The following is a 27,134-nucleotide window of genomic DNA, read 5'->3' on the forward strand; positions in this document are numbered from 1 at the left end:
AAAGCAGTAAATATATGTGGCCTTCTTGGAGTCCTTGGGAGGGGTGCTGGAAGGCTCCTCATCTGGCAACATTGTTGTAGTGCTGGGGGACTCGTGTAGGTAACAGGTGCAAAACCTCGGTATGCGTGGATTTGTTTAATCGTGGGCTTCGGTGCTAATCACAGTTAGTCCATAACTAATCCTCTGTTCAAGTAAGCATAAGGATGGACTAGCAACAGTGGTAGATAATCTCATATATACATACTCAAATAGAGGAGCGTGAACTGATAGCGGTGGTCCATCTGGTGGTAAGTCGGATAAGATGCCGGAAAGTGAGTTTGTCTTGGGAGCTGGTTTTCTAGCAGAACTTTTGCAGTAGTCATAGGGAAGCTGGGGACAATGAGTCTGAATAGTCCTTAATTCCTCCCTCCATTTCTGAGACTGCTGTACCTAGCTGCACTTAGCTGTTCACACCTGGATGCGCATGGCCACACACGCTCCACATCTCCTCATCCGTAATCCAGTCGTGTTTTCAGGTATTCATCGTTTATCAGCAGAGTCGGGATTGTCAGCTACTCAATAAGTCGCTGTGACTCACCTCAGAGCAGAGCAGCGTCCTCAGTCTCTCCTGTAATCCTCTAATTCCTCGCTGGGTTGCTCCCCCTTTAATGAATGTTATGTATATGGAATTTGTTACATGTAGTTATTTATTTATTTTTTTTGTATTTGTCAAACGACTACTTCTATGTAGCTCTTATCAGCCTGAATAGAAAAACAAATGGGGCAGACTTACACATGTGGCCCCACAGTTCACTGTGGAAGCAAAGACTTGCAGTGACGCTGGATTTGAGTAATAAGACCTAAATGAGAAAAGAGAGTAATTCAGGCTGAAGTCATAAAACATTGAAAACAGGGAAGGATTATGATAATATGTGCTAATTTTGTGTTCATTCTTGTTCTGAAGACTGTAGTTCTCCAGTGTCACTCAGGACTGGTATGTGCAGCAATATGTGTCTTTGTTTTTATCTCCCCACTACTCACCCACTTTTCGATCCTTTTACCCACCCATACCCCACTCTCCTCGAGCTGTCGTTCTTCACCCCTGGCCCCAGATTAGCATATTATAATAAACTTATATACATATATTCAATTTGTACATGTTTAGAAATGTATATTAGGTTGAACTACTTAGGCACTCAGGATTTATATGTATGTCTGATATGCTGCCGCGGTGCAATTAATGCAAACTGAAATCAAGCACAGCAAACACTATAATCTGATATGATCACCGTAATTATACTCACAATCAGGGTTTCCACAGTGTCTATAACACATGTGGAATATTAAAGTCGTTCACATTAAAGCAGCACACATTTCTGTTATTTTGCATGAAAGGTCACTGAGCTTAATCAAAAAGTTGTTTGTCTTCCATTAGCTGCATCTGAAAAAGAACAGCATGCACAATAAGAAAGAGGAAAAGAACATTTTCATTAGGACATAAGTACAGACTGGATAACATAATTTGTCCCCCAGCTCTAAAAAGACTGAAAAGGAGGTCTTAAAATGCTGCATTTTTCTTTTACTTAAAAAAAAACACTGCTACAAGGCTTCACAGTCTAATTAAATCCATCCAGGATGGAGAATCTATCCATCAGCCCATCACTATTCTTCCACAATTCAGGGAACCTGAACCCGCCGAACCCATTTTACAATTGCTATTTAACCCACATGCATGTTTTGGGGAGGAAGTCTGGAGAGACCACAGCCTGAGCTGTTTTTTCCCCAGCCAGACCAAGATAGCCAAGAGGTTTCCTAATTGATCCTGTCAGTAGTATATGCTTATCTCAGATTAATCCATGCTGGTGTAAGTACATGCAACTGCCTCAGTGAAGCTGTGAATGGCTCATTAAATCAGTTATGGTTCCTTTGATCACTCCTTGGTTATTTGGATAACAATTCTGGAGCTAAAATGCATATAAGGACTGACCTGCAGGTATCTATGACCAAAACCTATCTAAGGAATCCCTCCAGGGACATCTTATTCGAATGTCCACCCCATTAGCTTTCGATGGAACATCTTGTGCGTACCATGGTGATTGTGGGTAACACAGATTTAGGGTTCAATTCTGGAGAAGGAGCCTAAGAAATGCCTACCACATCCAAGAAAGGCACCCACTCCTGACCTTGGGGAACAGTGGAGAAAAATACTGACACAGGACTTTTTCAAGGCCCTGTAATTAGAATTAAATGACTTTACAAAACTGTTTTCCATTGAACATGACTTTTAAATTGCATTACAAAATCACTTCCACTTAAAAGTTACTTGTTATGTTATCGCATTATCTAGGAAAAACTCATTGGAGTACTGGGACAAAGATTGGGACAAAATGTCTCTGATGTGAGAGACAAAGTTACACAGACAATAATTAGTTCAAGTTATTGCCGCTTAAGGTGGTTCCACATCCAATCCAATTTGAACAGAGGCGGTGGTTTAAGACACCAACTGTCTGCCATCTATAATCCAGTTTTGAGTTCCCTCCCCAGACGCCTTAACACCGACTCACATCCTGGGCCATCTGACCTCAGAAATTCGCATGATAAGGTGGGGCCAGGTTTCACAATGAGCTCACCCAAAACCCTGGATCATCAGGGGGTCCTTTTGTCCCTCTGTGGGGGGACACTCCCACTAGGTGTAAATCTGGGACTCCCCACCATTTGACCTTAGAACTGAAGAAGCTTCTTGGATGAGAGGTGAAACGTCTTCAAGCAACTTAAAGAAGTCCAGACGCCTTTCTTTGCAAGCTCCTTTGACTACGATGACCTGGATGACTGAGAAGCTTCACAGACACATCCAACCATAGGGTGTACTTTATTTTTCACAGATTTGCAGAGTCCTGTGAAAACCTTGTTTACATTACTGTATATCTATTGGAAAATGTTCATTCAGACTCATGAGACGACCGCATTACAGCTGCATACACATGTGGAAAAATATGTTTACATATTACAGACCTTTCACAAGTTACACTTAGCCATGTGCTTGCAGTACTCATGCATATCACTTTTATTTCCTGTCCTAAATAGTAAATTGCACATAATATGCTCTGCTAGAGAGGGTTAAAGTAAGGGGTGATTTTGGTGAAAGATATTCCCTGCCTTCATACACCTTTTGAATATAAAGTGATTACAAGCTGGGGCCATTGAAGTGTGCCAAACTGACTTGAGTTTCACTCTGGAATTTAATAATTTAATATTGGAATTTAGTACATTTCAAGATAAAAGGAAAATCGCACAAACAAAATACTCCGCTGCTACACCGTGTGCCCAGAATGTTTAATAGCGATGGCATACTAATCGCAGCTTATTTAAAAAGCGCACCTGACTCACCCAGCAGGACAAGGCGTCAAACTGTCACGAGAACAGTATGTTCAGACAGTTTTTGTTAAAGCCGTTCATGAAAAGGCTGCTTCTGTTTGTTCCGTTAAAGCGTGTTCATGCAGCTGGAGATCTTATATAAGGGATTGGAAGTTTGCACTGGGGTATTATGAATGTTTGCTGCCTTTGCATGGTGGAAATATGAACTATTGCCATGTTCAATGGAATTAACTTTCTTCAGAGGTCTGGTGGGAATTTAAGGGCAAACTCAGTTCCCCACTTCAGATATGGATGATGACTCATCATATAATACCAGTCTGTGAATAATACCCAGGATTTTGACATTTACATGTGATGAGGAGCCTTGAAAGAGCCTTTCTAACCACTGAGTCTCATGTGGTGTTTTGCCAAGTAGTGATAATAGCAAAAGAGCATATTACACATCGTTTACAGTGATCTTTTTAAAGTTTTTACCAAGCCAAGATGACATTTTGTTTCATTCATTTATCCAATGTCCTCTTACTTTAAATAAATTATTAAAATAAATTACTTTTGAGCTAAATCTAAAAAGTTATGCTATTAAATAGTGTTTTTGCAAAGAGAACTATTATCAGTTTAAATTAGTAACATCACTAGGTCCTCATACTTCTGTTTTCAGAACTTTAATTGCCTCCGTCCATCTCTCTCACCTAACAGTACTGCCATTCTTGTTCTGCTTTAGTTAAATCACACCCATCCTTCAGAAGCTCCATTCGGTTCTAGTTAAATATCGTGTTGATTTCAAGATTCTGCTCCTCACCTTTAAGGCAATCCACAACCTCGTTTCGCAGTACCTTGCTGAACTGCCCATTTATCCTCTCAGATATTCTTCTACCCACCACCTCACCACCCTACGGCCGCCGTGGGGTCTGGAGCTTTCAGCTGCACCACTTCCTGAAGAGCAGTCTAAGAGTGATCAGTTTCAAGTGAATATCAAATAGTGCCTGTTTTTTGTAATGGTGATCCCAAATGGGACTGGGAAAAGAATGAAGTAGAACAAGATTAACGACAAAAAATGTGTGATGTTCTGCATGTGGCATGACAAATAGACACAGAGAGGATGGTAATATAAAATAAATGACTTTGTTTTGCATTATCTAAATGAGAGTTAAGTGTATGCTGGCATATTCGAAATGTGCTTAATCTAAGGAAAGAATCATATTTTACTCCATTTCTGGTCCCTAAACGCTTGAAGTGTGACGATGATGTGTACCCAAAAGGGGGGAAAAAAAGTAAGTGAGCACTTTTTGAATCGTAAAAAAATATTTTTAAAAGCCTGGTGTTGTGCTCCTCCCCCTGTGACTCCGAGAAACCTTGACTCAAAGCGGTTCCTCTCAGCTGCACATCACTGACTCCCTCTGGACGCTCCCACCACTCTGCTGTCACCACATGCTCTATTTCCCCTCCAAATGTGAATACTCTCCATCCCTCTGTCTTCTATATAGTTTAGGGACAGGTGTGTGTGTCGCTGCGTGTGTGTGTGTGTAGAGTGTACTCTGTTTATGCAGTTGTCTTGCAGTTCTGTGCTTGTCTGCTTGAATGAATAGATGTGTGTACTCAGTTAAATAGACTCTCATAGAATTCCATTAGTATCTATTTCAGTGTACGGTTTTACTGTTTCTGACATCTTTCCAAGTACTTGATGGTGTGTGTGTGTGTGTGTGTGTGTACAAGACTGGAGCTCTCTTGAGGGAAGCAGAGAGAACAGTGGGACTGAATGTCGGACATTTTGGATGGCTTCCAATCCGATACAGTGCAATACCTTGCTTCTTCCTCCCTCAGGCTTGGTTGACATTTAATTTCTCTATCCTGGTGTCCAATGCATAAAAGAAAAGGTCCTGCTGCAATTACAGCCAAGGTCAGTGCAATGGAGTGCAATGCACTGTGATGTTAAGATGTCGAATGAGCGCTTTTATAGCATAATTGTCCTACTCAGCGCCGGTGCACACACAAATACCCATGATAGCACGCAACAGGGAGAGGAAATCTTCATTTTTTATTAAAACAAAGACGTTATTATCGTCCCACAGTATTACAGCGCTGAAATCATAAATGTAGGAGCATTTTTTGTCTGTGTCAGTCAGGATCTGTGCATATTTAATTTAATCCATTTATAGCTATTTTAGTCATCTGGCGTGGAAACCATGCGTGTCATGAAATCTGCCTCCTGCTAATGGTTTTAACATAATGGTTTGGTTTTACTCTGTCAGCCAGATAGATATGTGGGCTTCCATGTGCATTAATGACCTGTCAGTCAAGGAGAAGCAGGGCAAAAGCAACCGCAGACAAACAAATATGTCCTGAACACACGTAAAAACAAAAAAAACAAAAGGTATGCCGTCACCTAGAAACAGTCATACACGGATCTGTGCAGTCATTTGTCCGTCAGTTTCTGGCATGGTCATTATTGTGGTGACTCTCAGTGTGCACGTATTGCTTTAACCCTGCCAAAGCCTTACTTACTAGCCTAGCTTAACACCAAGCCAATTGAAGTGACACCTTGTTATCATTTTTTTTTTACCCCCACTTACTGCAGCTCTCAATCCTGCCAACCTTTTTTTCTCTCCTTCTATCTCCTTCTCCTTCCACCTAATACCTCGGCTCTCATCTCATTTAGTTCCTTCCCGGAGGCTCATTAAACAGCTTACTCTGGACAAATGCCTGGCCAGTGGAAGTACTTGTACCTGTGTTGGTGTAGTTGCGGCAAGCTACCACCAAGGGGTGATATTGTGCCGTAAAGAATTTGCTTTTTCAACCCTACTTTACTTTCAAGTGTTCCTCCTGAGCCCCCCCACCCAAAAGTAAAATCATGTAGCCCAAACATGTGTGACCATGTAAGTGAAGAGGCTATGCAGGAAGAGTGAAATTAAACTGTACATATGGGAGAAAAGACTTAGAAGGATGGAGCAGATGGTAGACAGATGGAGGAGGGCGGGCAAAAACGAGAGACGTCGCAAGAGAGGAGAAAGGGCAGGATCGAGGGTGAATCAATCAGCGTCTTCCTGTGAGGCGTGACAGAGTCGCAGGCAGCTAGATGGATGCCCGTAGGCGTGCTCAGTGACTGGCAGAGCAGCTGGCTGTTCACTCTTTTTTTTTTTTTCGTTGGATTCACCTGGACGCTCCATTGACACACGGCGCTGACACAGCACCGGCACCCACAAACGCAATCGCGCATTCACCCTCGGCTTATCGCACGCACACACACAAACATGTTTAAAATTCACAGTAAGCCCTGCAAATCGAAAAGCTGTTTACAATGGGATTAATATGGAAATGGAAGTTAATGCATCTGTAGCTTTTTCAGAACAGTTAACTCTGGAGCGGAGCCCTTTCGGTGAAACCTGGGTGAATAGGCTCTGGTGGATGTGACTCAGTGGACTGAATGGTGAGACTGAGAGAGACAGGTTGGTGAAGAAGTTGAATGCTGAGCAGGTCCTGCCTGAGGGCCAAGAGCCAATATCCGTCACCGTGGCATTAATTATATTCTCTGTTCATTAGAGCACACCCTGGGGACTGCTGTTATTAGACGCAGCCCAATTAGGCCTGCAGTGAGCTAACGATGCCGGGCTGAGGCAGAGGGGCAGTGAAATGCATAAGGAAACCTAGAGGGCTCCATCATCTCATATTTTTTTTCTTTTTTGTGAGGAGGGTAGAGACCAGATGGAAAAGGATGATGTAAGAGGAAATGTAATCTTACAGGACATATCCTCAAAGAAAAAACTGCATTTGCTGAAGTCTCTTTGAGTATATGAAACAAAAAATAAAGGCTTGTGTGAAATGCAGATATAAAAGAAGGCCTGTGTCACAGGATCAAGAGAGAGATGCTTTAGAGAACCAATTTCCTATGATGGCATTCAGAGTTTTACCTGAAATAAACCTTGTGATAGGTATATGTGATGGAATATGAGTGTGTGACAAAGATCTGTAAAGCCTTAGTTTGTTGGGCCACCACATCCCAACAAACTAAATGTGGGATACAATGCTGGGAAGTAGTCAGATGTATTGTATTTGAATGTAACTTTTCCAACTCTTTTGCTAAGTAAACACAATAAGAATAAAAGTTTTTAAATATGGTCTCATGCGAGTCTTTATGCCGTCCTGTATTCTCTGTTATCTCACTGTTATTTCACCTGCTGTTGCATCTAGTAACAGTCTTTGGGTTTCAGCAGGGATGCATCCAAAAATTGGTATACCTATTATTTTGAGTTATACTTGACAATTTTAGCCAATTATGACACATACTGTGTGTTGCTTCGCATTATATTTTCCCCCTCAGCGAAGTTGAAAAGTGAGTCTAGCAAAAAAGACAAAAACTCTGTTTGTTAGAATATACTGGCTGCTTCATTTTCTTTGTGGTAGTTTCCATCATATTTACCTATTTACTTAAGCTTAAGACTTTCTGTTAATGTGTAACATTCACTAATGGCCATAACGCGAGACAGGCTAACCTTCATTTGACTGTAAAGTTTCCCTTACATGCATTGATTAAAAGCCAGACTTAGGAAAGTGCATGTCCTGCAGAGACGGGGACCGCAGGACAAGGCGTAAAAATGCTGTACAGCCATCATTTAAAGAGGGACATCTGGTCGCTCATACTTGTACATCATTTTACACAACGTGACATCCGTGGCTCATGTGGTAGAGTGGATTTCATGCTAGTCACGCTGTTGGGAGTTTGATCCCCGGGCCTCTGACACGCGTGTCCTTTAGTGAAATGCTTACACCCCAGGTTAGTCCTGATGGCAGGTGAGCACTTTTCATGTGATGAATGATAACCTTACTGTAAAGTGAATTAGACCTGAGATAAGGCTTAAAGGGGCTGTATGAGGGTGTAAGTGCAGATTTACTTCAGAGATTTCAAGACTTTTATTACTTAAAGAAAGCTGCTTGGGAGAAGTCACTGTCCCATGAATGACACTGCCTATTGCTCATTTTTACAACCCCAGAAGGAGACAGTGGAAGTGAAATGGAGCCTGTGCATTGAGGAGTAATATGTCAACTTTATGATTTGGTGAAGGGCTTCCAAATGTAAATGGGAATTAGGAGATGAGAGGAACTTCACAGTCAGCATTGCAGCCTATCAAGCTTTTTTGCTATATATTCCATACACTGCTAAAAAGTTGGTGAAGATATATTCTTCTCATGTCAGCTTAATTAATTGTAGTAATTCTCTGATTATATTTTTAACTGTTAGAGCTCATTTAACAGCTCCAGATATCTATTTTTATTGCAGCTTAACATTTATTTTTATAGCACTTTGACTGGGATTTAAGCTGAGAGTAATATCCAAGTGACACACCAATATTTTTGGCAAAAAACACTTTGAGACCACAAACCTCCACCAAGGTAGCTCACTCTCTGGGCAGTGTTTAAGTATATAAAAGAATATTATTGTACAAGTTTATTTTTGTGTTCAGAAAAAATATGACTTATTCAGGAATATTGTAGATGTGTTGAAATTGTCATATTGCTATCATTTAAACGATTTTAACATGTTACTGTAAAAAGTCCTAAAAGTTCTTTGGGGTCAACTTAAAAGAAAGTAAAAGCTGTCAAATGTAGATATGAAATATAGTGTGATATAAAAAATCTACATATACCTACATCATTTCCTGAATGTTGCCAAAACAAACAAAGGTAGTAAATTTTTGGCATTTTCCAAGAGAAAGGCAATTTGACCATATTTGACCATGTAGGGTTAGGGTCAGAGGTTCAAATTAATGTGATATTTGGAATCCACATATTTTGTCCCCTATGTGCTGCCTATTTGCTGTCATTACTAACAATGGCAGTAAAAAGCATAATTTTAAATAGCTCTATAAAACATTATTATCAAGATCAGTCTATTAACCTTGAGAGGTCAGAGGTCAAATGTGACATGATATTTGAAATCTGTATACGATACCTTCTGTATGTTGACAACACACACCACACTTGTAAGCATCGTGTCTGTCTTATAAGACTTTTTGTCCATTTTTGGCCAATAAGTCATTACGCTGACCTTGAAGACTCTGGTGGAAATGAGCCAAATCTTAATGGACTGTTAACATGAACCCACCCTACAGCCCTACACAGTTTGATCACAATCCGATTCAAAACTTTTCAAGCTATTGAGTTTACAGACAGAAAGGCACAAAGGGCAAACACTACCAAAAACAGGTGAAAATATGGTTTCTTATCTGTTTGTTGATGTTATTTCCTTTGCCTGCTTGAAAGGTAGGGTACCTTCAATGATAAGATTCCAAGTCAGACATGAATATAAGCAATGCTTTAGCTATGGAGCTTATATTCATTGTTTTGTGTAGTTTCTGTAATATGCGATGACTGAATGACTAAAGAAATGTCAAATGTCAAAAATCTCAACAGAAATCAGCAACACACCAGTGCTTTACTTAAGAGCTTAGTTTTGACAGCATGCAAAGCATCACTTTGATGACACCCATCTCTGCTGACAAATTCAGCAACCCACCTTTGCTAATCTAACGTGAAGGCAGATAAAACACAACTGGAGCTGCTGAACTGCGCTCATCATGGCACAAACACAACTTGGCATGACAGAGCGCTGTGGTGTTTCTGCTAACGGTCTTAAGCTTCTACAAATATGGAAATTCCCCAGCACGCCCCCTTGAGATTCTGCAGTATTAATGAGGAAATGCAGACAACAGCAAACAGGTGTTTGTGTTGTGTATTTATCCAGAAGACTCTTGTTTACTCTGTGCTCAGCAACACTGTAAAAAAACTGCAAATTGGGGCAGTAGTTTTGTATTTATTTGTAGTCCCACTTTGTATTTATAATGAAAGACGTGAAACTAAAGATACTGAAAACAGTATAGATTTCATGACTAGATCTTGGGAGAAAAATGCAAATAAAAATCATTTCTAAACAACACAGTCAGTTGTAGTGCAACATTTGCACTTTTGGTACAAAACTGATGGTGTGAGTTCATCTCTATGTGATGTTAAAACACAGCAGTACTTGAATACCGTATTGATCTTCTGTTGGTGAGCACCCTCGCTTCCTGTTCAGTATTATTTTTGCCTTTCAGGTTATTTTTCCATCTCTGTAATAATGACTGTAAATGTGAGCGTGCACTCAGCTGCCCCAGTTCAGGCAGTGTGCTGTTATGTCTGGAGGAGAGGTGAATTAATGTGTCAGCACTTCTTTGATGCAGGGCCCGTTTCGCTACAGCGTGTCTTTGGTTGATTAAACACATCGACTGGCCTGTCAGCGGGCTGGAGGGATGGCCCGCTGCAGGATTCTATGGAACCACTTCTCCACCATCTCTGAGCCTTAGTTGGAGGCTAAAAGTCAAAAGCAGCGCTGGGTGTGAAGTGATGTCAGCACAGTATATTTGAAAACACAAAATCATGTCTTCATCTCCACTGTTTTACCTCCTCTCGCTGTTGTGTAGTATTACTGACAGGGAACTTTTATCTTTTAATCTCCAGCTATTCCCCGCTTCACATCCTGCAGCGTTCTTCAAGGTCCAAGACTAAAGAACTGCTCTTCCATGGTAATAACAGTGCCTATTTGAATACTAAATAGATGCTCATATTCTGTAATTGCTTCTAGCTGCTCTCTATTACTGAATTAATCCTTTCAGACAGCCTTTTTTCTCTCTCTTATACCCCTAACCGTCTCTAACTGTCGCTCTATCTCTGTCTGACTCTTTGGGGAGCTGATGCCATGATATCGATGACTGCCCGCCTGTAGTGCAACCATAGGCTGATTATGCACTTTCCCCTTCAATCTAATCCAGCTAATGATCCAGGGATTTCATATTTATTAGGCAGCATCCTATTATTTATCATTTCCCAGCACCCCGCATATATAGTGCTATTGGATTTGAGCAAATGAGAAGAAGGCAAAGGCAGAACTAACTGTCTGGAACCTGGGAAGCATAATGCCACCATTTACTATAACGGGTCCAAAGCAGGTATTTGTCTCAGAGTATCATTATCTCATTCTCCGCCAGGTTACCTTCAAAAGTGTTAATGCGATGAGACCCATGGATATACACAAAATGGCTGCTTTTACAGTTTCTTCCACATGACTGACTGAAGGTTGTTATCGATTTAACACATCTCGGTTTATTGAACTGGTTCAGTCCAGCCGGGCCTTAAGGGGACAACCTACCGATTTAAGAAAGTCAAAGTTAATCATCACAGTCGAGGGTTGTTTGGGTTCTCACAGATATTTTAGTTTTGGAGACTACAATTTGTACAGGTTTTGAGAGGCAAGGGGAATTAACCCAATACATCAGACCACTCTAGGACTACACCTCCTTAAAAATGTAATTAATGTTTGTTGTGCAGCACAACAAACTAGGATTGTGTAGTTCGTGAGGCTTGTGTAGGAACCATAAGTAAGCATGTAGTCTAGTGACTTTCTAGACCCTGTCTGTACTCTTACTGCAGCATTTTGGGTCAACTGAAGACTCTTCAGCGAGCCTTTAGAGCAACCTGATAGTAATGAATTTCAATAGTTGAGCCGAGAACACGTGAACTAGATTTTCAACTTCATTCTGAGAGTGATGTTTGTAATTTTAGCAACATTGCGCAACTGAATGAAGGCGGGCCTAATATGTTTGTTTAATGTGCGTGCTACAGGGCATATAAGGTGGCTGTGGCTCAGGCGGTAGAGCAGTTCACCTACTAATTGGAACATTGGCGGTCCAGTCCCCATGTGCTCCAGTCTGCATACTAACCCCAAGTTGTTCAGATGTGTCAATGTTAGATAGAAAGCACTTACACAGGAAAAGCATATAAAAAAGAAAGTGCTGGTGTGAATGGGTAAGGAGGCAAGTTGTATAAAAGCCATGTTGTATAGAAAATATAAGAACCTCTCTGTTTACGAATCCTGATCATAAATGACTCCAAGATTGCTCACAGTGTCACTGGAGGCAGAGGTAACGCCAAAGTAAGTATCTGATTAGACACCATGTGTCTTTCTCTAGACCAGGGGTGTCATTACATGCTCCATTTTTAGGACTTTACCACACAGCGTTTCCTGGTGTGTGATGCAGTGATCTGCTGTTAACTCACTGGTACATTTCTCCTCCTGCATCTTTACTAGATCCTACATCCTGCACAACACCAGCGCTCCATCTGTTGTCCCAGGGCAGTTTCATGTCGGTTACACTTTGAAATACGTTTTCAAAAATGTCTTTTCCTGTCGTTGTCCCGTGCATCGATTTAATTTCCAATATTTCCTCTTCATGGATGAAGATGGTCAGCTGTGCAATGTCCATCATGTATGTACTTTCATCCACAGCAAGAGAGTATGTAATTTAAGAACACACAACTGTGTTCTTAAATCAGGCTCACATTTGCCAAAATCTGCATTTTGTCTGGACACAAGATGCCGTACACCTTCATCGTGCAGCTCTTCAGAGTGGTACCGGGCTGATTTGGCTGTCTCCTCTGCTACAATAAAACTTGCTTTCACAACGGTTTCACTTTGTGATTTTGCTCTGGTGAAAATCTTCTGTTGAAATGTCAGATTCTTCTTTAGCTCTTCTACTCTCTGTAGTTTCTGCTCTGCATTTCAGTTTTTCAGCTTATGTTTTGACTCGTAGTGCCGTCTTAAATTAAATTCTTTAATTACAGCCACATTAGCTCCACAAATAAGATACGAGTTTACCAGCAATGTTTGTAAACATATATTCAGCCTCCTGCGCTGGTGCTGAAAGGCTCTGTTTTCAGAATCAGCTTTTCTCTTTGCCATTGTGAGGGGCTAGGTAACAGAAGTTTGACTTAATTGACGCAGGAATGTTCCCAGGTAGCCTAGCGTTCGGCAAGGAGGCTGCAGCGCTGCATTATCTGTAGTTTGTGTGTTATTAGCGCTTCATATCGCCAGGCCATGCATAACAATAATAATAAATCTATATAAAATGATCTCGCGGGCCGGATATAAATGTACGCCGGGCCGGATGTGGCCCGCGGGCCTTGACTTTGACACATGTGCTCTAGACACATGTTTAAAACAGAGTGCCTAAATACAACAACTTCTTGCTTTTAGAAGAACTTTCAACAATATTAAGCTAGCTGGCAGCTCATGGTGAGCTGGGGCTAGTAGAGGTAGTGAGGCTAGGAAGGATAGGATGAGCTGAAGGAAGCTTGTACAGCAGAAAGCCTGGCGGGCACTTTGAGTTCAGTTAGCGGGATAAGCAGGGTTGGTAGTTGAATGGTGCGTTGACATGGAGCTACTGGGGAACAGGAAAAAACAAGAATTCCTAGGGAAGTCAAAAAGCAAAATACAGAATGATTATGAAGTAAAATTAGCACTGAACAATCAGGGCTTTATTCACCTTTTTTAGTCTTATATAAAGTAATGTGTTTTTTCTTAATCTCTTTATCATCTACCAATCTGGATTTCAGTCCACCACATAAAGATGCAGATAATAAATTATTTCAACAAGAAAAAAACTCTTCTTCTTTTTTCCACAAGCTCAGCATTATGAGTTTTAGAAATACTTTCTTTCTTTCTTTCTTTCTTTCTTTCTTTCTTTTTCTTTTTTTTTTTCCTTTTACATTTCACCTCAGACTTGTTCTAAGCCAGTAAGGGGAAATGACCTTTTTTCACTTTCTCCTCCAGTGCATATGTTATGCAGACTGTTGCTGCATTCTGATGTGCCTGTCAGAGCACGCACACACACACACATACACACAAAGAAGAAACACGCAGTGGATTGCAGATAGATCTGATATTGTGTTTGCTTTCTGTACTCTCCTTATGTTAATTGACCCCATTGATTCTGTCAGGCCGATCCAGAGCCTACAGACTCTCTGCCTCCCCGCCCCCTTCAGCACACATTTCACCTCAGTTCATTTTCCGTTAGCCAACACGCACGTACACACAGAGCTTTTCGCATAATCAAGGTGTGGCTTATAAATACATATTTCACAGGTCGTGGAATTTCTATTTGCTTCTCTCCAGCCCCGTAATGACCACATGCTGTTTTGAAATAACTATAATGAGAATTTCTGTTTTCTCAGCAAGTATGTGCTGCTCTGTATGCTCATTCATACAGCTAAGCAATTGTAATACAATAAGGGGCTGGCCAAGATGTATGAAATGTCATATACAGTCACCTCACAGTGCTGTGAGATTGGCTAAGCAGAAGCAACAGCAGTATAGAGTTATGAGAGTACTTACTGTCTTGGCTCGGTCACATTATGGTCCAGTTATAAGCACGTGAGTGACAGTGACTGATTGTCCCAGCCGGGCTTATTATCGCCTGGTGTTAGATTCAAACTGTCTGAGTCAGATCAGCTGTGTTCTTTGACACCCCCCCGCTCCCCGTACAAGTATTACAGGGGAAGTATTCAGCGGGAGACCTCGGTGCGAACTGTGAGGAGGCGCTATCTAACCTCTGAAGTGGCTGCAAATTTTACCAGGGTTTTAGACGAATGCCCCCCTGTGATTTTACCTGCATCCTGCGATTTGATTTTTAGTTATTTCAACAGCAAACTGAAGAAAAGCCTTGACTCCGTTGCTCCACTCACCACCAAAAAGATTAACGTAAAACATGCATCACCCTGGAGAAACGAAGAAGTCAAAAAACTCAAAAGAAATTGCAGGGCAGCAGAAAGGAGATGGAGGAAAAATAAAAATACTATCAACCATCAAATATTTTGCGAGCAACTTAAAGTGTACAATAATACATTAAGGAAGTCAAGAAATTCATACTTCGCCAAAATAATCAGTATTAACAAAAATAATCCCAAGGTCCTCTTTTCCACCATAGATCATTTATTTAACCCTGATTTTAACAGCTCCCAAAGAACCCCCACAGACTCGCTCTGTGAGCAGTTTGCAGACCACTTCAGGGGAAAGATCAGCGCCATCAGATCTGATATTTTATCTAATCGCGATATGATTGTAAACACATCTGAGGGCTCGATTGTACCTGAGGAGACACTGGACAGCTTTGTCCTGGTTAATGCTGAGAACTTTCAGAAGGTTTTCTCCACAGTGAGACCCACCACATGTCTTTTAGATCCAATTCCTTCTTCACTCTTTAAAACACTTTATGGATTTTTTGAGGCTGAGCTTTTATGCATGATGAATTGCTCTCTTCAGTTGGGTGTCTTCCCTGCTGCCTTTAAAACGGCGTGTGTGAGGCCCCTTCTGAAGAAGAGCAATTTGGATTGTAATGATTTTAATAACTACAGACCTGTATCCAACTTACCATTTTTAAGTAAAGTCTTAGAAAAACTTGTTTTTACTCAGATTACTGATTTTCTCAATGATAGACAGATCCTGGAGATATTCCAGTCTGGATTTAGGGTGAACCACAGCACAGAGACGGCTCTCCTAAAGGTTTTAAATGATCTTAGATGTAACTGGGACTCCCAAAAGCTCTCAGTCCTGGTGCTACTGGATCTAAGCGCAGCCTTTGATACAGTAGACCACGCTATTCTTTTAAACAGACTGAAACACATGGTGGGCCTCTCTGGTGCTGTACACAGCTGGTTCACTTCCTATCTCTCTGACAGAACTTTTATGGTGAGTATGGATACATGCTCCTCTAAGATCCATAAAATGACATGTGGTGTGCCTCAAGGGTCGGTTCTAGGCCCTGTACTTTTTAATTTGTATATGCTCCCTCTCGGCGGTGTCATCAGGAGGCATGGAGTGAACTTCCACAGTTACGCTGATGACACGCAGCTGTACATCTCCGTGTCTCCTGATGACACCAGACAAATGGATGCCCTTTTTAACTGTATCTTGGATATAAGATCTTGGATGGCAGAAAACTTTTTACAGCTTAACCAGGACAAAACTGAAGTTTTAATTGTCGGTCCTGAGGCTCAGAGAGAGAAACTCTTGCCTAAATTAGAGGCATTTTCACTATGTCCTTCGCTAAAAGTGAAAAACCTGGGTGTTATTTTTGACTCTGAGCTTGGTTTTATCCCACATATTAAACATGTAACTAAAATTGGATTTTATCATCTAAAAAATATAGCCAGAGTCCGCCCTATTCTCTCTCGGGCCAACACGGAGATGCTGATGCATGCTTTTATTACCAGTCGCATTGATTACTGTAATGCTCTGCTCTCTGGTCTTCCTAAGAAGAATATTTCAACTTTACAACTCTTGCAAAACTCAGCAGCTCGTGTGCTGACGAAGACCAGAGGGCGGGCCCACATTACACCGGTTTTAGAATCGCTGCACTGGCTCCCCGTGTGTTTCAGGATCGATTTTAAAGTTCTTTTATTGGTTTTTAAATGTCTTAATGGTCTTGGGCCTTCTTATCTCTCAGATCTGCTTTTACCATACGAACCCTCGCGGACCCTGAGGTCCTCTGGTACTGGCCTTTTGATTGTCCCTAAAGTCAGGACACATACTCACGGAGAGGCAGCGTTTCAGTGGTATGGTCCTCGTCTGTGGAACAGCCTGCCGGAGGAGCTCAGGGCCGCAGAGAACGTACATGTTTTTAAGAACAGGCTCAAGACCCACCTTTTTAATTTAGCTTTTACTTAGCGTTTATTTATTTTATGCTTATTTATTCTATCCTGTTATTCTATTATTAATTTAGGATTTACCTAATATTTGTTTGATTTTATTCTTATTCGTTTTTTAATCTTCTTATTCTATTTATATTTATATTGTATCCTGTTCTTATTTATTTTATCATTTTACCCTATATATATTGTATTGCGTCATATCTCCAGTGTTTCCTCGGAGGGCGCTCTCTGCACCGGGGCTGTGATTGACCGTGGCTGCTGGGTCTCTGGGGTCCTCTCAGACTGGCTGGGGGGCTCCTTTGCCTCCCTCCTGCTGTGTGCCCAGCCTGGAGGCTGCGGTCTGTGACCGGCTCCCGGTGCAGACGGCTCCCTGTTATAGTGTTTCCTCACTTGGCTCATGCGAGCCCAGCCCAATTTTTACTCTTTAAGTGTGCGCGTGCGCGTGTGTGTATGTGTGTGTGGGTGGGGGGATATATGTGTATTGAGAGTGTGGGGAGTGAGTTGGAGGGTGGGGTGGGCTGCTTTTAACTATGTAAAGCACTTTGTGCTACATTTTCTCTGTATGAAAAGTGCTTTATAAATAAAGATTGATTGATTGATTGAAGTACAGAATTAAAGCTCAAATTTGCATGAGATCATGATTGGAGTGTTTTATCACCATACTTTCTAAATGGCAGAGTATAGCAGAACGCGGTGGAGTGAAATGGGCCAAATGTACCTCGTGGTGCAGCAATTCATCTTTACAAAAGTCTATTTCTGCTAGATTCCTTCCCCTGACATCCTTTCAGGTACAACGTTTTGCATGTTCCATATAATCCTTCTTTCTCTCGGTGAATTCGGCTCTGCAGCTCTACCCTGCGCCTAGATTAGGGTGCTGGGAGATGTGGAAAATGAAATCTTTTGGAAGCAGCCTGCTGTGATATTGCAAAGTTCTGCTGCCCTCACACCTACGCACACCCTTTCACCTTTACAATATTTATTGTAAGCACACACTCGACACTTTCTAGCGCTGATGGATGTTGTGACTGAGGGCTGCCTTCCTCTCCAATCACAAGTCGGCATGATAGGCAGCTCGACTTCGGCTCCCAAGCATTTCTAATTAAACGAAAAGAGATCCAGGCAGCATTTCTCTGTAATTCTCAGATCGTGCTGTGATTGTGATTCACAGTGTAAGCAACCGAGGAACTCCGCACTGCCCTATCATTTTGACACCTGTTATAATTCCTGCAGCTGATAAATAGGGGTCAAGGCTACCTGGAATTGGTCTAGACTAGATATGTAAAGTGCTCTGTCGTGCTGGAGGAGAAAAAGAAAAGAGAGGACAGAGAGAGGACAAATGAAAGGAAAGAAAAGAGCATGGTGGAAGCTGAAACCGAGGGCTAAACTGCACAGGGATATAACGATAGACCTGCCTGTGCTACAGACTTAAATGAACCAGATTAGATTTACTCGCCAACACTATAATCTAGACTGTGAACGCAGGGCTTTAATGTATTATGTCATGGCCAGCCAGAGAAGAGCCATGTTCAGCGATTGTCTCTAATGAGCTCACCCATGTTGAAGTGCAAAATAGGCTGACATTAATTCTTAATGGGGGCATTAAAAGCTTAGTTAATGGAGAATAGTGAGCATTTGTGATTAACTGGCCAAATTAATAGCAAGTGTCACATTTAAACTTTGCTGAACTCTGTGTGCCGGCCTTTCTGTAGCGAGCAGGGCTTTGCGAATTGCATCAGAGTGTATTCTGGATCTGCAGTAAGAAAATCCCCAAGAGAAAACAAACAACTCGAAGGCTTTGCAGGGAGAGAATGGTGTCATTCGGCTTTTTGCCATGAAAAGTGTAGAAAAAAAAAAACAACCCATAAGCAATCATTCATAGTCCACCTCTCAATACTGTCCAATTTTCCTGCTCTGTGTGTGGCTCAACAGGAAGTCTGTCAGGTTGTGCTGAGGAGATTGACACCTTTATAGTTCATTCTCACAAACTTTGACTCAAACAGGTGAAAATAGAGCTTTTTTTCTGTTACCGTTGGTGTTTTAAAATTTTAAATTCAACCTTCATTGTTCTGCAAAGTAGAGAGCACAAAACACACAAGAGCCAATTTCTCTCTGTCAGCTGTTAGACTGACAGAGAGCGATGTCCTGCCCACCCGATTCAAACCTCAAGCTTTATCTTTAACAACAACACTTGATTTCTTTCGTCTCTGACCCTGCAGCCGTTTGTTATTTTTTCACGTCTGTAACTCTTCAAAGGCCTGTGCGAACAGTTTAACGCAAGGTGCATCAATCTGTGTGATCGATATCAGTTCAGAATGACGGCGCCGGTTTGTGTTTGCTGATGCAACCCTCTGCAGGAGATTGTTACCCTGGCATTAGAGAAGAGTTTTTGAAAATCATAACAGAGGAAAATTTGGCTGGAGCTTTTAAACGTCGACTTCTTTCCCATTTGTGAGGTTTTCTTTTCACGTCTGCGTAATAAACGGGGAAAAGCTAGCATGCGATGCATCTGATGCCTAATTAAAAAGCCATTTGTATTATGACCCTAAACTGTTTCAAATTGGCATGCTAACATGTCTTTTTCTTTGATGAATCCAAATGATTTATGCCATATCCCTGTCTGTCGTTGCTTCTTTCGGTTTTAATGGGAAGCACATTAATCAGTGGTAATGCTTTCTGTGTTGCAAATGAAATTGATGTGACATTGTGTCGCCCATATGAAGTAACTTTGTTAGATAAAACTGTTTTTTGTGGCTCTGTAAAGAATTCACTCTCAATATTTAAGAGCTACCTTATGGTTGCATCACAAAGCCAGTAGACCAAACTCATTAATCATTGTTTTGGTTCATTTAATGAGTGTGCATCAGTGTGAGTGAATGCAGTATTCCAGGTTGAACTGGAACTGGCTCATAGTTCAGTCAAATAATGAATACCACACTGATAATCTTAAATTGAATTCAAATTGAATTAATTAAAATAATATTACTGTGAAAAAATATAAGGAGGGGGGAAAGTAGTGTTGTGAGTGCTTTGATAAGGTAAGTTAAGGAAAAATTTATACAGGATAATAAAGATAAAATAATACAACGCAAAGTGGAACCACATACTAAGCAGTGCTCATGCTTGGCAAGATGAGATAAGATATACTTTTTGTTTTCCAATGTTTGGACATTTCTTTAACAGCAAACAAGATATTAAACACAACCTTGACAGTTTGCTCAGTAATTAAAATGCTATATAACAAAACAAATATTTAAATAAGGTAAGAAAAATGCAGACAAGAGGGGAGCTCAATAAATTGGAAAAAATAGATAAAGAACAACACAAAGGAGCTTAGTAATTAAAAAATATGTAAATAAAATAATTTAGAAAATAGTGAGGAGGGAACTAAAGACGGAACCCTGCCATAGCAATCACAGAAGTGATGTCAGGTCTCTCTTCTCCCTGGACTCTCCGATACCGCTCCTCCCACCTCCAACACAAAACCAAGAAAAATAAATAAATAACAGGCAGCCTGGGGGACGTCGTCCCAACGTGTCATTCCCCCTTCTATTGAACTGTGACAACACCAAATTGCCACATTTAAGCAGAAGTTCTCCTGGACTTTTAGCCTTTCCACTCCCCAGAGTCATGCTGCTGAGACATACACATCAGAGCTCATTTATTTTGATAGCTGGAGACTAAATGAGTGATTAAACAGGTGAAGCAATTGTTATGGTTATAAAGTGGATATTTTAGAGAGACATATTGCTAAAGAGCCCAATTCGTTCCAGTCCATTTTTAGAGCCAGACTTTTTTCTACAGGTTATAAAGAATTCAGCCCACACATATATGCATATAGAGGCCGCCGCATAGCAGGAGAACTATCCACTCCTCGGTCGTCCTCACTCTATGGGACACTCTCTGTTCCTCTCTACGATCTCTTGTTAGACTAAAAATCAATCCCATCGTGGAGTAGCAGCCCATTTGTCCTTGGCTTTGATAGTGGCGTGGGTCAATAAATGGCACCGCACCGCTTCTCCCTCGTTTGGCCTCCCAGCGAAACCTCTGCTTGGCACAGCAATACTCTGACTGGAGTTCATGATAGATGGCACAGACATGTGAATGGAATCACTGGAGCAAATCAGAGCTACTGGGCACCACTGACATATTTTCTTGCTCTCCCCCTTTTATATCAGGGTAACACATCAAATGCTAAAAGGGCTGCTTATACTGTAAACCACCCAAAAGCTGTTTGCAGGGGCTTTTGTTACCCTCTAGGAATACACGGGTTGCTACACAAGAGAATAACCAGCTCCCAGTTTGGATTCTGGAGACTGACACTCTGTACTCTCAGGATTAGGCTTAAAACTTTCCTTTTTAATAAGAAGTTCCTGTTAATCAGAATCAGAATCAGAATCAGAATACTTTATTGATCCCTGGGGGAAATTATTTTTTGTTACAGTGCTCCATTTTAAACCAACATTAAGACAAGACAGACAATACGCTAACTAAGAATAGTACAATATATACATATATATACATACATACATACATAAGTCACTTATAAATAAATATTTGGAAAAGAAACATGTGTAGTTGTAGCAGCAAACAGTGTGTTAAGTGGATGCGTTGTACAGGGAGATGGCCACAGGCAGGAATGATTTCCTGTGTCGTTCAGTGGTGCTTTTCGGTAATCTCAGTCTCTCACTGAACGAGCTCCTGTGACTGACCAACATGTCATGGAGTGGGTGGGAGGTGTTATCCAACATTGTCTTTATCTTGGACAGCATCCGCCTCTCCGACACCACCTTGAGGGAGTCCAGCTCCATCCCCACAACATTGCTGGCCTTACGGATCAGTTTATTAAGTCTGTTGGCATCTGCGACCCTCAGCCTGCTCCCCCAGCATGCAACAGCATAGAGGATCGCACTGGCCACCACAGACTCATAGAAAATCCTCAGCATTTTCTGGCAGATGTTGAAGGACCTCAGTCGCCTCAAAAAATAGAGACGACTCTGGCCCTTCCTGTAAAGTGCTGTGGTGTTTTTAGCCCAGTCCAGTTTATTGTCAATGTGTACTCCAAGGTATTTATAGTCCTCCACAATGTCAACACTGACCCCCTGGATTGAAACAGGGGTCAAGTGTTTCCTGGTCTTCCTGAAGTCCACGATCAGTTCCTTGGTCTTTGCCACGTTGAGCTGCAGATGATTCTGCTCACACCACGTGACAAAGGAGTCGACCACAGCCCGGTACTCTGTCTCATCATCCCTGCTGATGCATCCAACCACCGCAGAGTCATCAGAAAACTTCTGAAGATGGCAGGTCTCTGTGCAGTGGCTGAAGTCTGTGGTGTAGAGGGTAAAGAGGAAGGGGGAGAGGACAGTCCCCTGTGGTGCCCCTGTGTTGCTAATCACCTTGTCAGACACACACTGTGGGAGACGTACATATTGTGGTCTTCCTGTCAGGTAATCAACAATCCAGGACACCAGAGAAGCATCCACCTGCATCGCTGCTAACTTATCACCCAGGAGGGTCGGCCTGATGGTGTTGAAAGCACTGGAAAAGTCAAAAAACATGACCCTCACAGTGCTCGCCGGCTGGTCCAGATGGGTGTAGACATGATTGAGCAGGTAGATGATGGCGTCCTCTGTTCCGAGACGAGGCTGATAAGCGAACTGAAGGGGATCCAGATGTGGTCTTACTATGGGTCGCAGCTGGTCCAGGATGAGCCTTTCCAGGGTCTTCATGATGTGGGAGGTCAGTGCCACGGGCCTGTAATCCTGGGGGCCACTGGGACGAGGCGTCTTTGGTACAGGGACGAGGCATGATGTCTTCCACATCACCGGGACCCTCTGCAGACTCAGACTCAGCATAAACAGTTTATGAAAGACTCCACACAGCTGGGGGGCACAGGCCTTGAGGACAAGGGGACTCACTCCGTCTGGTCCAGCAGACTTGCCTGAGTGAAGTCTCCTCATTTGCATCTCAACCTGGTATTGAGTGAAGGTGATGGGTGGGGGAGGGGTGTCAGGAATCTCACAGGAGGCAACATGTGAAGAGAGAGGCTGGCACAGTGGTGTGGCTCTGGATTCCAGGCTGACTGCAGGTGAGGTTGTGGGGGTGGGAGCAGACACTGTGGTGTCGAATCTATTGAAAAACAGATTCAACTCGTCGGCTCTATTCTCACCTCCCTCAGCTCCCCTGCTGTTGGTTGGCCTGAATCCAGTGATGGTCTTCATGCCCCTCCACACCTCTCTCATGCTGTTCTGCTGGAGTTTCCACTCCAGCTTCCTCCTGTAATTGTCCTTAGCCTCTCTGATCTTGTCCTTTAGTAACACCTGGACCTTCCTCACCTCCTCTTTGTTGCCCCCTCTGAAAGCCCTCTTCTTGTTGTTGAGGAGGGCTTTGATGTCCTTAGTCACCCACGGCTTGTTATTTGGGTAACAATGAACAGTCTGAGCTGGAACAATGGAGTCGGTGCAGAAAGTTATGTAGTCTGTGATACACTCAGTAAGCCCATTGATGTCCTCGGCGTGAGGCTCACAGAGTGTTTCCCAGTCGGTCACCTCGAAACAGCCCTGTAGTTCCGCTATTGCCTCCTCTGACCACCTCTTAACAGTCCTGGTGGTCACAGGTTCCCTCCTCACAATTGGCACATAGCGGGGGGTGAGGTGAATCAGGTTATGATCTGACCTACCAAGTGGGGGGAGGGAGGAGGAGCTGTATGCATCCTTGACGTTAGCATACAGTAAGTCTAAAGTTTTCTCTCCCCTGGTGGGACAGTCCACATATTGTTTGAATGTTGGTAGTGTATTGTCCAGTGATACATGGTTGAAGTCACCCGAGATCACAATAAAGGCACTCGGGTGCTGAGTCTGTAGCCGAGCTATGGCAGAGTGGATAGTGTCACATGCAGCTGTGGGGTTAGCAGAGGGGGGAACATAAACAGCCACCAAGATGACGTGAGAGAATTCCCTGGGTAAATAATACGGCCTGAGTCCAACAGCACACAGTTCAGTGTCCGGGCAACAACAGTGTCCGGGCAAAGGGGAGTTTTTCCTTTCTGCTGTCTCCAAGGGCTTGCTTAGCAAGTAGTATGATTTTTGCCGTTTCCTTCAATAATTATAGGGTCTTTACCTCCAAATGTGTGTATATATGTATACATATGTGTTAGGGGTGCAACGATACTCGTATCGATATTGAACCGTTCGATACAGTGCTTTCGGTTCGGTACACATATGTATCGAACAATACAAAATGTGTAATTTATTTTATCAACTTTCCTTCTGACGATGCTGTCTGTGTTGAGCGCTCAGTGAATCTGCGTTCGACTACTCCGCCTAGGCTGCACTGTCGAGCGCAGATCCACTGAGCGTTCAACACAAACAGCAGAAGGAAGAGCGCAGGGCAAGCTAGCGAGACAGAAGTTAAGCTCTCCTGGCAACATGGCAAATTGAACCTCCCCCACCCTCATTCAGATCTGGCGTTTGGAATTATTTTGGTTTTCATGTGAGGTATGACCCTGAAGGTAAGCGCGTCATGGACTAAAGTAAAACAGTATGTTGGATGTGCCACGCAATGCTCAATTACATGGGTGGGAACTAGTGTGTTAGCGCAGTTAGCTCGTTGACGTGTTGGCCGTCTAGCCCCACGCAGGGGTAGCTCGTTAACGGAGATTTGCCGTGTTGTGGCGTTAACATCATTTCAACGAGATTAACGCTGACAGCACTAGTGGGAACACAACGAATATGACTGCACATTTACGCCGACATCATCCTAGTGCAAAGACAAGTGGAAGCAGACAAAAACAACAAGCATGCTTGCTACAAACTTTACCCGAGTCATTTAGACAGCCGTTAGCACATGATTCTCCTTATGGGGACCTGATATGTTTAATATTGTGGCGAGCTCAGACAAGGAGGAGACGGAGGTATCGTTTGGTCTCGCTTCCCGTGAGCTAGCCAGGGAGCACAGCCGTTTATTGACATCTGCAGAAGAACACTGCCGCTAGCTAACTGCTCAGCGCGGCAACCGCACAGCAACAACAACAACACCACACAGGGCACCCTCTGACCCCGGAAGGACACACCGTCGCAGCGAGAAGGCGTCACCCGTCACTATGGCAACATAAACAAAACATAACTGTACAAACAGAACCCCGAACAGCCCTGACCCGCTACAATATGCTGCTGAGAATATAGCCCAGAAGAAGCGTATAGTATAGCTTTTATTTTGGAAAGAGCCATTTCTCTGTAATAAACTCTCCTTTCCAAAGATGAGTGATTCCTCAATCAGATACAGGTGTTACCGCGCCAGATCCGCGTAAGGAAACCTCTGGCAGTTACTTGAAGGTTCCGTAACTGACTCGTAGGCCAAAAAGTGATTGTCTGCCAAAAACTGATTTCCAATGTTTCCGTGTATTTTTTTATGTGTAATATCTTTACGTATGTTCGTAAATAGACTTCGGTGAACAGGGTTTACAAAGGGGTTATATATAGAAAGACATTTTTAATGTTAATGAGATTGTTTTTAACTGCAAAAATAAAGGTTATATAAAAGTCACTGCCAAAAACTGATTGTGGCTTCTACCTTGTTACACGGATGTTGTTTGTGGCTCAAGATGACTATATGTAATCCATGAGGGGTGCATTTGACATCTGTTTCATATATTATAGCCCAACAAGTTACTTATAGCAGTTTAAATACAAGCAATCAATTTTTGGCAAATACCGGAAATCACTTTTTGGCAGACAATCACTTTTTGGCACAACACCGGCAACAGCTTACTATACAGGTCAACTCCGCTAGCAAAAAGATCGAAGGAGGCGTAGGAAACTGCTTCACCGAACTTTATTTCTTCTCTAAGGCACGAACACCGCGTACAGTGGGCTGAAACAGTTTACTCACAGCGAGCATCGCCGACACAACTCTGGCTGTCGAGGGAGTTATTATATTCCTTTTATTTATTTTCTTGTCGTCTCTTCTGTAGCTAACCGTTACTTTTTCCCCATCTCCGCTCTCTCTCTTCACACACACACCAGGCAGTCCCGCTACACACATCCCGAATACATTTCCCATCAGGCTTCATCCTTAAAGGGCCATGCCTGTAACACAGGGCTTGCAAATTTTTCCAGTCGGGCTACCAAAATCTATCGTGTCCGCTTGTTTATCTTCCACATAAACCTTTCACAATAAAGCTCAAGATCCTGTTGAGACTTTTCAAAATAAACGTAATCATGTAAAAGAGTATGCAGAGTACTTACGGATGAGAAGCAAAAAAGAGCTGCCAGGTGCTAAAAAATAAACCTTAGATTCAAACGTTAGAACAGGCTTTTCCCCGCAGCACGCCGTGTAATAAATACTCACAAAGAAAACGGCGGCCGTTACAACTTATGTCTAAAAATGTATAGTTTCATGCTTTGGTTAAAACACTCGACTCCAGATACACGACGCCCAGCTGGAAACACTTTACGCAAGTCGAGCTGCCCGCGATTCTCAGAATGTACAGAAAATGTAAAATTTTTGTGATTTATATTGTTATCAGGACGATAGATGTCTTATATCGGGATATGAGATTTTGGTCATATCACACAATTAAGTATTCCGGTCCATACTTAGGTTGAGTTACACATGTAATAACTAAAACCAAAGTAACACTAAGACAAGTAGTTTAAAAGGTTTAGGAATGAAACAATAGTTTAGGTTCATGTCAGCATAGTCACTAAACGTAAAGTCAGCTAAACAGAATTACTTACTGCGACATATACAAAGACAGATGTTTGTAACAGTAAAATGTTGAACAATAACTTGTGATGTATGAAGTGTTATTTCCTGTTTCCTGGTTTTGGTATTTTTTTTAAGTGCAACAATAAAAAATGCCACAGAAGTTATGGGGTATTCACCATGGAAACGGCTATCAGCGGTCTACAGCCACAACATTCGAGTGACAATGGCCAAAATAACTACTGGTGATGCAAAGTGGTTGGGTCCCGTGTTAAACTTTTTTCTGTTTTTTGAAATGAGTTGAAATGAGTACTAATGAGACTGGAAATTGACATTTGAAAAGGTATTAAAAACATTAAAGAGTTATCAGGCGCCCAGACCTTAACCATCAGCTATAAAGTCATGCTTTACAAGGAAATAACTTACCGTGTGGACAGGAAGGCAATCTGTGTACAAACGGGTCAGACACTATAGTCAGAATCCTCGAGCAAGCTGGCACAGATCTGGCATGTGTTGTATGTGTATATATATATCTCTATATCTAGCTCTAAACAAACACTGAGTGA

At 42.2% G+C, this 27,134-nt stretch overlaps 1 long non-coding RNA gene across 1 annotated transcript; it reads right to left on the minus strand.

Moving 5' to 3' along the window:
• Positions 1-577: 577 nt before the first annotated feature.
• On the minus strand, positions 578-26,511 carry LOC143422006 (uncharacterized). Its single transcript, XR_013101588.1, has 3 exons — positions 25,753-26,511; positions 773-839; positions 578-642 (listed from the first exon to the last, which is right to left on the minus strand). It is a non-coding gene; the product is annotated as an uncharacterized LOC143422006 (long non-coding RNA).
• Between the last annotated feature and the right edge of the window lie 623 nt (positions 26,512-27,134).

Source organism: Maylandia zebra, linkage group LG2 (genome assembly GCF_041146795.1).
Source record: "Maylandia zebra isolate NMK-2024a linkage group LG2, Mzebra_GT3a, whole genome shotgun sequence".
NCBI lineage: Eukaryota > Metazoa > Chordata > Actinopteri > Cichliformes > Cichlidae > Maylandia > Maylandia zebra.